General features: G+C 39.5%; 1 protein-coding gene across 1 annotated transcript in view; it reads left to right on the forward strand.

Annotated features, from left to right (window-relative positions):
• The first annotated feature begins 12,878 nt into the window (after positions 1–12,878).
• Positions 12,879–16,594, forward strand: part of sema3d (sema domain, immunoglobulin domain (Ig), short basic domain, secreted, (semaphorin) 3D) — a 216,130-nt gene continuing 212,414 nt past the window's right edge. The window contains exon 1 of the mRNA XM_061970443.2: positions 12,879–13,028. The gene's annotated coding sequence lies outside the window, so the exon portion shown is untranslated. The remainder of the gene's footprint in view (positions 13,029–16,594) is intronic.

Consider the following 16,594-nt stretch of genomic DNA (forward strand, 5'->3'; position numbering starts at 1 on the left):
TAATATAAATACATTATACATTTACAGTACATGTACAGTCAAAAGGAACATATGCATTATACAATCTGATGGCTGTCGGTATGAATACATATTACATAAATAATATACCATAGTAAGTAAACAAATACTAAATACATACATAATCTTTATCTCAATAAAAAAAAAAAAAAGAGATCAAGATGTTCATCATAATTTAGGATAGCACCATTTTTAATAATGCTATTTAGGATGCCCCATGTTGCTCTCATATTGTTTTTGTTCCGGTCCATTAATTGACTGTAATATTATTTTCTACATGTTTGTAGTATGCCGGTTAGCTTGTTCTTATACATTTTGTACTTGTTTTCTGCTTCTGCAGATCTTTGTGTTACAAATGTTCTATATGGTATATACAACATTTTAAACATTGGAAAGAAATATAAATACAGTCTATTATACAGCATTATTCACATGTGAATAATATAAATACAGTCTATTATACAGCATTATTCACATGTGAATAATATAAATACAGTCTATTATACAGCATTATTCACATGTGAACAACCTAATTACAGTCTATTATACAGCATTATTCTACATGTGAATAATATACATACAGTCTATTATACAGCATTATTCACATGTGAATAACATAAATACAGTCTATTATACAGCATTATTCACATGTGAATAATATAAATACAGTCTATTATACAGCATTATTCACATGTGAATAACATAAATACAGTCTATTATACAGCATTATTCACATGTGAATAACATAAATACAGTCTATTATACAGCATTATTCTACATGTGAATAATATACATACAGTCTATTATACAGCATTATTCACATGTGAATAACATAAATACAGTCTATTATACAGCATTATTCACATGTGAATAATATAAATACAGTCCATTATACAGCATTATTCACATGTGAATAATATAAATACAGCCTATTATACAGCATTGTTCACATGTGAAAATCATAAATACAGTCTATTATACAGCATTATTCACATGTGAATAACATAAATAGTCTATTATACAGCATTATTCACATGTGAATAATATAAATACAGTCTATTATACAGCATTATTCACATGTGAATAACCTAATTACAGTCTATTATACAGCATTATTCTACATGTGAATAATATACATACAGTCTATTATACAGCATTATTCACATGTGAATAACATAAATACAGTCTATTACACAGCATTATTCACATGTGAATAATATAAATACAGTCTATTATACAGCATTATTCACATGTGAATAATATAAATACAGTCCATTATACAGCATTATTCACATGTGAATAATATAAATACAGCCTATTATACAGCATTATTCACATGTGAAAATCATAAATACAGTCTATTATACAGCATTATTCTACATGTGAATAATATACATACAGTCTATTATACAGCATTATTCACATGTGAATAATATAAATACAGTCTATTATACAGCATTATTCACATGTGAATAACCTAATTACAGTCTATTATACAGCATTATTCTACATGTGAATAATATACATACAGTCTATTATACAGCATTATTCACATGTGAATAATATAAATACAGTCCATTATACAGCATTATTCACATATGAATAATATAAATACAGCCTATTATACAGCATTATTCACATGTGAAAATCATAAATACAGTCTATTATACAGCATTATTCACATGTGAATAATATAAATACAGTCTATTATACAGCATTATTCACATGTGAATAACCTAATTACAGTCTATTATACAGCATTATTCTACATGTGAATAATATACATACAGTCTATTATACAGCATTATTCACATGTGAATAACATAAATACAGTCTATTATACAGCATTATTCACATGTGAATAATATAAATACAGTCCATTATACAGCATTATTTACATGTGAATAATATAAATACAGTCTATTATACAGCATTATTCACATGTGAATAATATAAATACAGTCCATTATACAGCATTATTCACATGTGAATAATATAAATACAGTCTATTATACAGCATTATTCACATGTGAAAATCATAAATACAGTCTATTATACAGCATTATTCACATGTGAATAACATAAATACAGTCTATTATACAGCATTATTTACATGTGAATAATATAAATACAGTCTATTATACAGCATTATTCACATGTGAATAATATAAATACAGTCTATTATACAGCATTATTCACATGTGAATAATATAAATACAGTCCATTATACAGCATTATTCACATATGAATAACATAAATACAGTCTATTATACAGCATTATTCACATGTGAATAATATAAATACAGCCTATTATACAGCATTATTCACATGTGAAAATCATAAATACAGTCTATTATACAGAATTATTCACATGTGAATAACATAAATACAGTCTATTATACAGCATTATTCACATGTGAATAATATAAATACAGTCTATTATACAGCATTATTCACATGTGAATAACCTAATTACAGTCTATTATACAGCATTATTCTACATGTGAATAATATACATACAGTCTATTATACAGCATTATTCACATGTGGATAACATAAATACAGTCTATTATACAGCATTATTCACATGTGAATAATATAAATACAGTCCATTATACAGCATTATTCACATGTGAATAATATAAATACAGCCTATTATACAGCATTATTCACATGTGAAAATCATAAATACAGTCTATTATACAGCATTATTCACATGTGAATAACATAAATACAGTCTATTATACAGCATTATTCACATGTGAATAATATAAATACAGTCTATTATACAGCATTATTCACATGTGAACAACCTAATTACAGTCTATTATACAGCATTATTCTACATGTGAATAATATACATACAGTCTATTATACAGCATTATTCACATGTGAATAACATAAATACAGTCTATTACACAGCATTATTCACATGTGACTAATATAAATACAATCCATTATACAGCATTATTCACATGTGAATAATATAAATACAGCCTATTATACAGCATTATTCACATGTGAAAATCATAAATACAGTCTATTATACAGCATTATTCACATGTGGATAACATAAATACAGTCTATTATACAGCATTATTCACATGTGAATAATATAAATACAGTCTATTATACAGCATTATTCACATGTGAATAACCTAATTACAGTCTATTATACAGCATTATTCTACATGTGAATAATATACATACAGTCTATTATACAGCATTATTCACATGTGAATAACATAAATACAGTCTATTATACAGCATTATTCACATGTGAATAATATACATACAGTCTATTATACAGCATTATTCACATGTGAATAATATACATACAGTCTATTATACAGCATTATTCACATGTGAATAACATAAATACAGTCTATTATACAGCATTATTCACATGTGAATAATATAAATACAGTCTATTATACAGCATTATTCACATGTGAATAACCTAATTACAGTCTATTATACAGCATTATTCTACATGTGAATAATATACATACAGTCTATTATACAGCATTATTCACATGTGAATAACATAAATACAGTCTATTATACAGCATTATTCACATGTGAATAATATAAATACTGTCTATTATACAGCATTATATTGTGAGATCTTTGTGTTATAAATGTTCTATATGGTATATGGTGGGGCGGTGTAGCTGGGTTGGTAGAGTGGTCGTGCATGTCTCTGGTATGACATCACCACCAAACTACCAAGTATTGAGGCTCAGAAAGAGCAACGATGTCATCACTGCTGTCTTCTGGCCGTTTATTTGTGCAGTCTTCGCAAGATCAAAAAAAGTGACTAGACTCTGGAGAATGGGTCGGGATGAATTGATGTCATCCGTGCTGGTCAGGCGTGTGTGTTATTCCAGGGGAAGTCCACACCCACGGCAGACTGATCTGTAACCCCGTCCTCTAAGGTAGCAGAACCGTGCTGGACCAGAACCACAACAGCTTCATTCCCATGTGTGGGGAAATCTTTCAACCGTCTTCGTTTGGGGTCCAGATGTACAGCTGGCGAGTAACGGCACCCCGGTGTGTACTTGAAACGTCAACAACTTCTGCCGAATGGAGAAAAGATAGTGTGGATTTGGAGCGACCCGTGTCGGTGTGTACATGTACCGGGGAGCCACAGAGATGAATGTTTATTTAGAAATGAGCCAAAGGACAAAAGGCCGCACACTCCTGTCTGCGAGACACCAGGCCAAGTCGTCCCGCCCTTCAGCGTCGGCTTTCTCAGCTGGAAGGATTCCTTCAGTCTGAAGAACACCTGACTACACCTTCTTCATTCTTTTATAAACATATTTGGAAGTATTTACTCAGCCTCCATAGATTTACTTTTTGCGCTTTGGCCCCGGACTCGCCCATCTGTTGGGTTCTTAGATGGGGCTTCGATAATTCAATGAGCCTCTCAAAAATCATGTCCATTCCATTGCTGTTCAGTTACAACTCGGAGGTGATTTCATACAGTTGGAAAAGTAAGAGTATGACTTCCAGGAATGTGTTTTGCTCACATTATTTCACTTTTAAGGATCTAAGAATACAGCTCCTAATCCAGTGTTTTTCAACCTTTTTTGAGCCAAGGCACATTTTTTGCGTTGCAAAAATGCGGAGGCACACCACCAGCAGAAATTATTAAAAAACAAAACTCAGTTGACAGTAAAAAGTCGTTTGTTATGGTTGCTGAGAGGAGATGACGGCAACATACACCAGGGTGTTGTGTTCAATACTTTATTATATATATATATAGTCAATATAATAATAATAATAATAATAATAAGAATAATAATGATAATAATGATAATAACAATAATAATGATAATAATAATAATAATAATAATAATAATAATAATATAAATAAAAATAATAATAACTAATAAACTACACTAAGGAAATAGAGAGTGTCAAAACCCAAGTGTGTATGTGTGTGAGGCTCATACTTGCCAACCTTCAGACCTCCGATTTCGGGAGGTGGGGGGAGGGGGGCGTGGTCGGGGGTGGGGCGGGGGGCGTGGTTGGGGGCATGGTTAAGATATATATATATATATATATATATATATATATATATATAAATACTTGACTTTCAGTGAATTCTAGCTATATATATACATATATATTTTATATATATACCGTACCAAAAAGCCCTTGATGACAGCAACCACCCACCCACCACCACGAAAAGAATACCTACCGGAATCAATAAAAGGCTATCGATGCTGTCATCTAGCAAAGCTGAATTTGACCAAGCAATCCCCCCGTACCAAAAAGCCCTTGATGAAAGCGGATACAATTTCACCCTCACCTATGAACCCACGCCAGGAAACCAGCCAAAAAAGAACAGAAAACGAAACGACATCATCTGGTACAACCCCCCATACAGCAAAAACGTCTCAACTAACATTGGACACAAATTCCTCAATCTGATTGACAAACACTTTCCCAAAGACAACACCCTAAGAAAAGTATTCAACAAGAACAACATTAAATTGAGCTACAGCTGCATGAACAATATACGACAAATCATCTCAAACCACAACAAAACAATTGCAAATGAGCCGTCGGCCCCCAGACAGAGCGACTCCAAAACCAACAAAGACTGTAACTGCCGAAAGAAACCTGATTGCCCTCTCAACGGGGGGTGCTTACAAACATCAGTTGTCTACCAATCTAAGGTAATACGCAAGGACATTAACACATCCGACACATATGTAGGATTAACCGAGGGAGAATTCAAAACCAGATGGAACAATCACAAGGCTTCTTTCAGGAACAAAAACCTGCGAAATACCACAGAACTCAGCAAACACATTTGGGACCTCAAAGACAATAATGTTGAATATTCAATAACATGGCAAATTCTTGCATCCAGCACACCTTACAATAGTGGTAATAAAAGATGCAACCTATGCTTGAAAGAGAAACTGTTTATTATTTACCGTCCAGACCTGTCATCCCTCAACAAGCGCAGCGAAATTGTGACAGCATGCCGCCACAGACGGAAACACCTCCTAGGTAACACATGAGCCAATCACAACGCCCCTACGCCAGCCTGTACCCACCCACTCTGTGCCCTATATAAACCATGGTATGTGAATGCTCCCATTAAAACCTCCTGATGATTGAGGGTACCCCCCCTCATGAAACAGGCCTGTAGAGATGAAATAGTCTTGTGATTTTTTTTCCCCACACATACATATATATATTTTATATATATATATATATATATATATATATATATATATATATATATATATATATATATATATATATATATATAAAATAAATACTTGAATTTCAGTGTTCATTTATTTACACATATACACACATATAACACTCATCTACTCATTGTTGAGTTAAGGGTTGAATTGTCCATTCTTGTTCTATTCTCTGTCACTATTCCAGAACACACACATTATACAAATATACATTATAAAATCAATAAGAAAACGGGAGCTCTAATTTGGGAGTCTGAATTAGGATCAGAAGTTCCTATATAAACATTGCGTACTCACGTCACCATTTTGTATTGATTACTGCAGCTGTGCACTGGATTCATTCACAAATACAAACTACTGAATTTCAGTGTTCATTTACAAACTCCAACTCACAAACACTTTAGAGTTAGGCTCCACCATCAGAATGTGTACTTAAACTTATAAAGATCACATGGATATTATTCAGTGAGTTGATTCACCAAAACTAACCTGTTATACAGGAGGAAGAAGCACACAGGACGTTTCAATTGTTCACAGACTGGCCGCGCTCATCAGAATGACAAGACACTTCCGGACTGCAGGTGATAGCATTCAATTGGGAAGAAACGCCCTACTGCCCCCTACTGACCAAAGTGAATACTGATAGATGTTTAATGACAGCTCCAAAAACGAATTCAAAACACAAAATAAAATAAATAAATCAACACAAAAATGTGACACATTATGGGTGGGTCACATATGCATGTACAGTAGATGTTATTGTCACATATGCATGTACAGTAGATGGCAGTATTGTCCTGTTTAAAAGTGTCACAACATTGCTGTTTACGGCAGACGAACTGCTTTACGGTAGACGAAAACGTGACTGCTGTTGTTGTGTGTTGTTACTGCGCTGGGAGGACGTTAATGAAACTGCCTAACAATAAACACACATAAGAAACCAAGAACTCGCCCTCCATCATTCTACAGTTATAACGTGATTGGGCAGGCATGCTTTATATTGTGGGAAAGCAGACGTGAAAACAGGCTGTCAACACGTCACTCAGGTGCGCATGGAGCTGGAGGGGGCGTGGCCTCCAGCTCCGCCTGAATTTCAGGAGATTTTCGGGAGAAAATTTGTCCCGGGAGGTTTTTGGGAGAGGCGCTGAATTTCGGGAGTCTCCCGGAAAATCCGGGAGGGTTGGCAAGTATGGTGAGGCTATGTGTGTAGTTAGCTGAGGTGTGTGTTACCAAGTGTTGTCGAGAGCGAAGGAACACAGAAGTCCTTGGGGCAGGCAGATGATCCAGGGGCAAAAGCGGGGTCGAGAGTCAGGAGCGAGTCGTCGTAGGCCGGGGCGAGGAGTCGAGAACCAGGAAGCACGAGGGAGGCAGGGAAGATCCAGGAGTACAAGACGCACAGCTTGACTCGGGGATGCACACAGGGAAGGTACGCCAACAGAAGGTTATATCCCGGCGCGGGATGGCAGGTTGAGCAGGCTTAAGAAGGCAGCTCGCCCATCACAGGCAGGTGCGCTGATTGCCGGTGAATAATTTGCAGCTGGCGGCTTCTGCTGGGCGGAAACGCGCCCGGCGCGTCCCTGGATGTGCGCGGCCGCGGGCGTGTCCTGAGGTGCGACAAGCACCGTGACATCGTTGTCACAATTGTTGGATATGACTTTAAAGCATAACCAAGCATGCATCAATACAGCTCTTGTCTCAAAGTAGGTGTACTGTCACCACCTGTCACATCACACCCTGACTTATTTGGACTTTTTTGCTGTTTTCCTGTGTGTAGTGTTTTACTTCTTGTCTTGCGATCCTATTTTGGTGGCTTTTTTTTTGTTTTGTTGGTATTTTCCTGTAGCAGTTTCATGTCTTCCTTTGAGCGATATTTCCCGCTTCTACTTTGTTTTAGCAATCAAGAATATTTCAGTTGTTGTTATCCTTCTTTGTGGGGACATTGTTGATTGTCATGTCATGTTCGGATGTACATTGTGGACTCCGTCTTTGCTCCGCAGTAAGTCTTTGCTGTCGTCCAGCATTCAGTTTTTGTTTACTTTGTAACCAGTTCAGTCTTAGTTTCATTCTGTATAGCCTTCCCTAAGGTTCAATGCCTTTTCTTAAGGGCACTCACCTTTTGTTTATTTTTGGTTTAAGCATTAGATATCTTTTTTACCTGCACACTGCCTCCCGCTGTTTCCCACATCTACAAAGCAGTTAGCTGCCACCTACTGATATGGAAGAGTATTACACGGTTACTCTGCCGAGCTCTAGACAGCACCGACACTCAACAACAACACATCATTTGCAGACTATAATTACTGGTTTGCAAAAAATATTTTTTTAACCCAAATAGGTGAAATTAGATCATCTCCCACGGCACACCAGACTGTATCTCCCATTCAACGTTTTCGAAACACATTAGCCTCAAAACGTGGCAATTTTTGCCGGATTTTTCTGAAAAAGCTCCCACAACTCATTTTTGGCAGCGACAATTCACAAAAAAAATGGGCTCTGGATTTTTCCTTGTGGAGTTTGCATGTTCTCCCAGTGACTACGTGAGTTCCTGGGAAACTTATCAAGGAGCTTTTTGTATTATTAGGTCCATCAGTGCTAAGTATTATAAACTTATCACTTTCCTCTGGCACTGTTCCCCTAGCATTCAAGAAAGCGGTTATTCATCCTCTGCTCAAAAGACCTAACCTCGATCCTGACCTCATGGTAAACTACCGACCGGTGTCCCACCTTCCCTTTATTTCGAAAATCCTCGAAAAAATTGTCGCACAGCAGCTAAATGAACACTTAGTGTCTAACAATCTCTGTGAACCTTTTCAATCCGGTTTCAGGGCAAATCACTCTACGGAGACAGCCCTCGCAAAAATGACTAATGATCTACTGCTAACGATGGATTCTGATGCGTCATCTATGTTGCTGCTTCTTGATCTTAGCGCTGCTTTCCATACCGTCCATCATAATATTTTATTAGAGCGTATCAAAACACGTATTGGTATGTCAGACTTAGCTTTGTCGTGGTTTAACTCTTATCTTACTGACAGGATGCAATGCGTCTCCCATAATAATGTGACCTCGGACTATGTTAAGGTAACGTGCGGAGTTCCTCAGGGTTTGGTTCTTGGCCCTGCACTCTTTAGTATTTACATGCTGCCGCTAGGCGACATCATACGCAAATACGGTGTTAGCTTTCATTGTTATGCTGATGACAGCCAACTCTACATGCCCCTAAAGCTGACCAACACGCCGGATTGTAGTCAGCTGGAGGCGTGTCTTAATGAAATTAAACAATGGATGTCCGCTAACTTCTTGCAACTCAACGCCAAGAAAACGGAAATGCTGATTATCGGTCCTGCTAAACACCGACATTTATTTAATAATACCACCTTAACATTTGACAACCAAACAATTACACAAGGCGAATCAGTAAAGAATCTGGGTATTATCTTCCACCCAACTCTCTCCTTTGAGTCACACATTAAGAGTGTTACTAAAACGGCCTTCTTTCATCTCCGTAATATCGCTAAAATCCGTTCTATTTTATCCACTAGCGACGCTGAGATCATTATTCATGCGTTCGTTACGTCTCGTCTCGACTACTGTAACGTATTATTTTGGGGTCTCCCTATGTCTAGCATTAAAAGATTACAGTTGGTACAAAATGCGGCTGCTAGACTTTTGACAAGAACAAGAAAGTTTGATCATATTACGCCTATACTGTATATACCTTTATATACATATATATATACCTATACTGGCTCACCTGCACTGGCTTCCTGTGCACTTAAGATGTGACTTTAAGGTTTTACTACTTACGTATAAAATACTACACGGTCTAGCTCCGTCCTATCTTGTCGATTGCATTGTACCATATGTCCCGGCAAGAAATCTGCGTTCAAAGAACTCCGGCTTATTAGTGATTCCCAGAGCCCAAAAAAAGTCTGCGGGCTATAGAGCGTTTTCTATTGGGGCTCCAGTACTATGGAATGCCCTCCCGGTAACAATTAGAGATGCTACCTCAGTAGAAGCATTTAAGTCCCATCTTAAAACTCATTTGTATACTCTAGCCTTTAAATAGCCCCCCTGTTAGACCAGTTGATCTGCCGTTTCTTTTCTTTTCTCCTCTGCTCCCCTTTTCCTTGAGGGGGGGGGGCACAGGTCCGGTGGCCATGGATGAAGTGCTGGCTGTCCAGAGTCGGGACCCGGGGTGGACCGCTCGCCTGTGCATCGGCTGGGAACATCTCTGCGCTGCTGACCCGTCTCCGCTCGGGATGGTGTCCTGCTGGCCCCACTATGGACTGGACTCTTACTATTATGTTGGATCCACTATGGACTGGACTCTCACAATATTATGTCAGAGCCACTCGACATCCATTGCTTTCGGTCTCCCCTAGAGGGGGGGGGGGGGGGGGGGGTTACCCACATATGCGGTCCTCTCCAAGGTTTCTCATAGTCATTCACATCGACGTCCCACTGGGGTGAGTTTTTCCTTGCCCGTATGTGGGCTTTGTACCAAGGATGTCGTTGTGGCTTGTGCAGCCCTTTGAGACACTTGTGATTTAGGGCTATATAAATAAAGATTGATTGATTGATGGGTTCTACATGTAAAGCGACTTTGGGTACTTAGAAAAGCGCTATATAAATCCAAGTTATTATTATTGTTATTATTATTTTAGCGTCCCTTCACTGGCTCCCTGTGCGTTACCCAATCAATTTTAAACTCCTTTTATTTGTTTTTTAAATGTCTAAACAACCTCGCGCCAACCTATCTCTCCGACCTCCTTCAGCCTTACTGCCCCACCCGATCCTTAAGATCAGCCGATCAGCTGCTGTTGACGGTCCCTGACACAAGGCTGAAGCTTAGAGGTGACAGAGCTTTCGCCGTTGCTGCTCCCAAGCTCTGGAACGACCTACCCCTGAGTGTTAGACAAGCCTCCTCTCTTCCTGTTTTTAAATCTCTCTGAAGTGGCGACTTGTGCAGGGTGTACCCCGCCTCCCACCCGAATGCAGCTGAGATAGGCTCCAGCGACCTCCCGTCACCTCGAAAGGAACAAGCGGTAGAAAATAGGTGGATGATTGAATTGCTTGATTGTAAAATTTATTTATTTATTTTCTATTTAGGATCTGGTCTGAGAAGTAACAGATGTTCATATGTTGTTAATATTCAGTGTTTTATTGTTCATAGTTAATATTGGAAATGCCACTTTCTTTATTTTCATGTACATTTTGGGTGCCCCATTCAATAAAAACTGTAAAATTCCATTGCGTTTTTTTAGAATTATATCGGACTGTGACTTTTGGTGTTAGTGCTCCTGAAAAAAAGGGACCCAAACAGTAGATTTGTACAGCTAAATGTGTATATATTAGAGATGCGCGGTTTGCGGTCACAACCGCGGAGTCCGCGGATTATCCGCGGATCGGGCGGATGAAATAAAAAAAAAATTGATTTTATCCGCGGGTCGGGTCGGACGGTTGAAATAAAAAAAAAATAGATTTGAAATAGATTCAGGCGGGTGGCAGTTAAACCAATTGGTAAATATATATACATAGTTAAATGTTGTTACCCACATACGAAAAACGAGCAGGCACCTGCAGCATATGCCACAACAGAAGAAAAAAAAAAGAAGAGATGGACACTTTTACGGAGCGGAGAAGGGACGCCTCGCCGGGGTCCGGGACCGAGGCCCCTTCCCCCGAGAGGGCCACATCGGGAGCCGTAGCTGAGGCGATCCGCGAGAAGGGCCCGACGCACGTCCAGGGTCACCACCGCGCCCACCGCACCGACACCCCGCCTCGTCCGCCTTCGCCGTGGCCGGCGTCACGCGCAGCAGGTAAGCCGCTTACCTGCCCGCCACCCTCGTGGCCGGGGGTTCGTAACAGGGGGTCACTCCGCGCGCAGTGCGCTCACGAAAGGGGTGGGGCTCACCCTGGTTGATATAGACAGCAGGACGGTGGCCATGGAAGTCGGAACCCGCTAAGGAGTGTGTAACAACCCACCTGCCGAATCAACTAGCCCTGAAAATGGATGGCGCTGGAGCGTCGGGCCCATATACCCGGCCGTCGCCGGCAGCGAGACGCGCTCGGAGGTGCGCTCAGCGCGGCTCCCATATGATTGCGCACTGGTATGCGTCCGGGCCGTGACAGCGTGGCACGCGAATGTCTGTGCTGCATTGGATCAGTCTCCTTTCTTTAACAGGCAAAAGCTTTATAACCTCACTAATGCCTTGCATCGCCTATATTAGATATATAACAACGGGCGGGTGCGGGCGGATGCGGTTCTGATTAAATGTTAGAAACGGGTGGATGGCGGATGGTTGACGACTTACTGATGCGGTTGCGGATGAAATAATTGCCTATCCGCGCATCTCTAGTATATATCATTCATATTGGCCCCCCCAGACACATTTTCTTCTCTCAAAGTGGCCCCCCCGAGTCAAAATATTTGCCCAGCTCTGCTCCACATCTACAGTATCCACCATTCCATCTATGGCCACATAGAAGCCGAGGGCCCCTCCCACTGAACGTGGGGCCCAATTAGACGTAGCGGTCTGTCCCCTCCAGGGCCCAGCCCGCGGTGCAACGCTCATAGAGTAGAGACAAGCACGCACACGCATTGAGAGTGCACTGAGAGTTCATCCAGCGCTGGCTTGGAGGGGAGTGGACACACAAAAGTACTCCTCACTGCGGACCCTCGGCTGGGTTCTGTTAGGAGTTTGTTCTTACCGGAGAGGCGTTCAAGTGCACGGCGGGCATGCGGTGCGTGTGAGAGCAAAGTTGAGCGTGCAGGTAAGATGCCAAGTGAATGACGTCATTGTGAATTGCACGTATTGTACGTACAAAGGTGCGCTCTGGTGGTAATTAGCGCTCCTGTGACCCCCAAAGCGGGTCACCAGTTAAATGACCATTAAATAAGCATGTTATTTTTGGCAGATGTTTTTTGGTATTATATGCAGTTCTTTGTCATTAGTTTATGCTTTGTAAGCAAATTGGGGGATCACATTTTAGTTTTAGTTTCGTAAAGCCGCATTTAAAGGATCACATTCTGAGTGTTGCTCGGTCGGGTTTGGGTTTGGAATTGGATTGCATTATTATGGTATCGTTGTGTATTGTTTTGAGTTTGAGTTGGAGTTTGAGTTTATTTGGAACATGCAAGCATACAACATGATACATCACAATCTCCAGTTTCTCTTTTCAACATGTTGGAAAAGGAGTAGGAAGAAGCAGAGCTTATTTAATCCTACCCCCTTTTCTTTTACATAACAGTTGCTAAAACTTTTGTTCACTTCCTGTTCTCAATTTATTCACAATATACTCCATAAGTAATCACAATAAAATAAGTAAATAAATAATAATTGGTGAAGTAAGTTACATTTCATATGTTGAGATAAGTAAGATTATTTTGTGAGTGAAAGAATGAAAGAATGGATGAGTTAAATGAATTCAGAATGTTTATCATGGTTCTTCTTCTTTGTACTTTGTAAACACTTTAAGTTTGAAGAGTTTCTTGAAGTGGATCATATTAGTACATTGTTTGATTGCTTTGCTTAATCCATTCCATCATTTAATTCCACATACTGATATACCGTATTTTCCGCACTATAAGGCGCACCGGATTATTAGCCGCACCTTCTATGAATTACATATTTCATAATTTTGTCCACCAATAAGCCGCCCCGGACTATAAGCCGCGCCTACGCTGCGCTAAAGTGAATGTCAAAAAAACAGTCAGATAGTTCAGTCAAACTTTAATAATATATTGAAAACCAGCGTTCTAACAACTCTGTCCCAAAATGTACGCAAATGTGCAATCACAAACATAGTAAAATTCAAAATGGTGTAGAGCAATAGCAACATAATGTTGCTCGAACGTTAATGTCACAACACACAAAATAAACATAGCGCTCACCTTCTGAAGTTATTCTTCATTCGTAAATCCTTCGAATTCTTCGTCTTCGGTGTCCGAATTGAAAAGTTGCGCAAGCGTGGTATCCAAAATGGCCGGTTCCGTCTCGTCGAAGTCATCGGGAGTCAGTGTCGCTGTTGTTCTGTGAATCCTGCCTTCCGGAAAGCTCGGACCACAGTTGTGACCGAAATATCTGCCCAGGCATTTACGATCCACTGGCAAATGTTGGCGTATGTCGTCCGGCGCTGTCTGCCCGTCTTAGTGAAGGTGTGTTCGCCTTCGGAGCTGTGTGAAAAAAGCCACCCGGCCTCTTCGCGTAAACTTCCCTTAACCACTCGCTCATCTTTTCTTCATCCATCCATCCCTTCGAGTTAGCTTTTATGATGACGCCGGCTGGAAAGGTCTCTTTTGGCAAGGTCTTCCTTTTGAATATCACCATGGGAGGAAGTTAGCATGGCAAGCTAGAACCACAGTGAAGGATGACTTCTCATTCCCTGTGGTGCGAATATTCACCGTACATGCTCCCGTTCCACAGTGCGGTTCACAGGAATATCAGTTGCTGTGAAATACGGTAGTAATCCGTGTGCGGATGGAGAGATTGCGTCTTTTTATGAACCGGATCGCTTAGTAGGAGCCATTTTGTGGTCTTTACAGATGTAAACAGGAAATGAAACGTACGGTGATATCCGCGCGTTTTTTCTTCTTCTTCCGGGGGCGGGCGGTAGCTTACAGTAGAAGAAGAAGCGCTTCCTGTTCTATGGGGGCGGGTGCTTTCCTTGGCGGTTGCTTGCGTAGAAGAAGAAGCGCTTCCTGTTCTACCGGGAAAAAAGATGGCGGCTGTTTACCGAAGTTGCGAGAACGAAACTTTATGAAAATGAATCTTAATAAAGCGCACCGGGTTATAAGGCGCACTGTTAGCTTTTGAGAAAATTTGTGGTTTTTAGGTGCGCCTTATAGTGCGGAAAATACGGTACTGAAGGTCTTAAGTGTTGTACGTGCATACAAATGTTTTAAATTACATTTCTCTCTAAGATTATATTTCTCCTCTTTTTTTGAGAAGAATTGTTGTATATTCTTGGCTAGCAGGTTATAGTTTGCTTTGTGTATCATTTTAGCTGTTTGCAAATTCACTATGTCGTAGAATTTCAGTATCTTTGATTCAATAAATAAAACATTTGTGTGTTCTCTATATCCAACATGATGTATTATTAGAACTGATCTTTTTTGTAACACCGTTAATGAATGAAGTGTACTTTTGTAATTATTTCCCCATATTTCTGCACAGTAACTCAGATATGGTAACACTAGTGAGCAGTAGAGAATATGAAGTGATTTTTTTGTCTAGAACATGTTTTGCTTTATTCATTATTGACGTGTTTCTTGCTACTTTATGTTGTATATTTTTTACGTGAGATTTCCAGTTCAATTTATCATCAATCATTATACCTAGAAATGTGGTTTCATTTACTCTTTCAATTTCTATTCCGTCTATTTGTATTTGTGTTTGACTGTTCTCTTCTACTGTTACCAAATAGCATTATTTTAGTTTTACTGAGATTCAACGATAGTCTGTTTTTGTCAAACCATCTTTTTAATTTGTTCATTTCTTCTGTTATTATTTGTAGTATCTTCTGTGTGTTCTCTCCTGAACAAAACGCTGTTGTATCATCCGCAAATAATACTAACTTTAAATCTTTTGTAACTTTACAAATGTCATTTATATATACCGTATTTTCCGCACCATAAGGCGCCCTGGGTTATAAGCCGCGCCTTCAATGAACGGCATATTTCAAAACTTTGTCCACCTATAAGCCGCCCCGTGTTATAAGCCGCATCTAACTGCGCTAAAGGAATGTCAAAAAAACAGTCAGATAGGTCAGTCAAACTTTAATAATATATTAAAAACCAGCGTGATGTGGGCGCGCATGGAGTCGTATATCAACATGGACGGAGCTGCGTGAAAAAAGCCACCCGGCCTCTTCGCGTAAACTTACCTTAACCACTCGCTCATCTTTTCTTCATCCATCCCTTCGAGTTAGCTTTTATGATGACGCCGGCTGGAAAGGTCTCTTTTGGCAAGGTCTTCCTTTTGAATATCACCATGGGTGGAAGTTTCTGGCCATTAGCATGGCAAGCTAGAACCACAGTGAAGGATGACTTCTCATTCCCTGTGGTGCGAATATTCACCGTACGTGCTCCCGTTGTATCCACAGTGCGGTTCACAGGAATATCAAAAGTCAGTGGAACCTCGTCCATGTTGATAATGTTCTCTGGCCGGATCTTTTTTTCAGCTATCTTGTTTTTACAATATGCACGGAAAGTAGCCAGCTTTTCTTGAAAGTCTTTAGGCAGTTGCTGTGAAATAGTAGTCCGTGTGCGGATGGAGATATTGCGTCTTTTCATGAACCGGAAACCTGTCGCTTAGTAGGAGCCATTTTGTGGTCTTTAC

This window comes from Nerophis lumbriciformis, linkage group LG10, assembly GCF_033978685.3.
Source record: "Nerophis lumbriciformis linkage group LG10, RoL_Nlum_v2.1, whole genome shotgun sequence".
NCBI classification, from domain to species: domain Eukaryota; kingdom Metazoa; phylum Chordata; class Actinopteri; order Syngnathiformes; family Syngnathidae; genus Nerophis; species Nerophis lumbriciformis.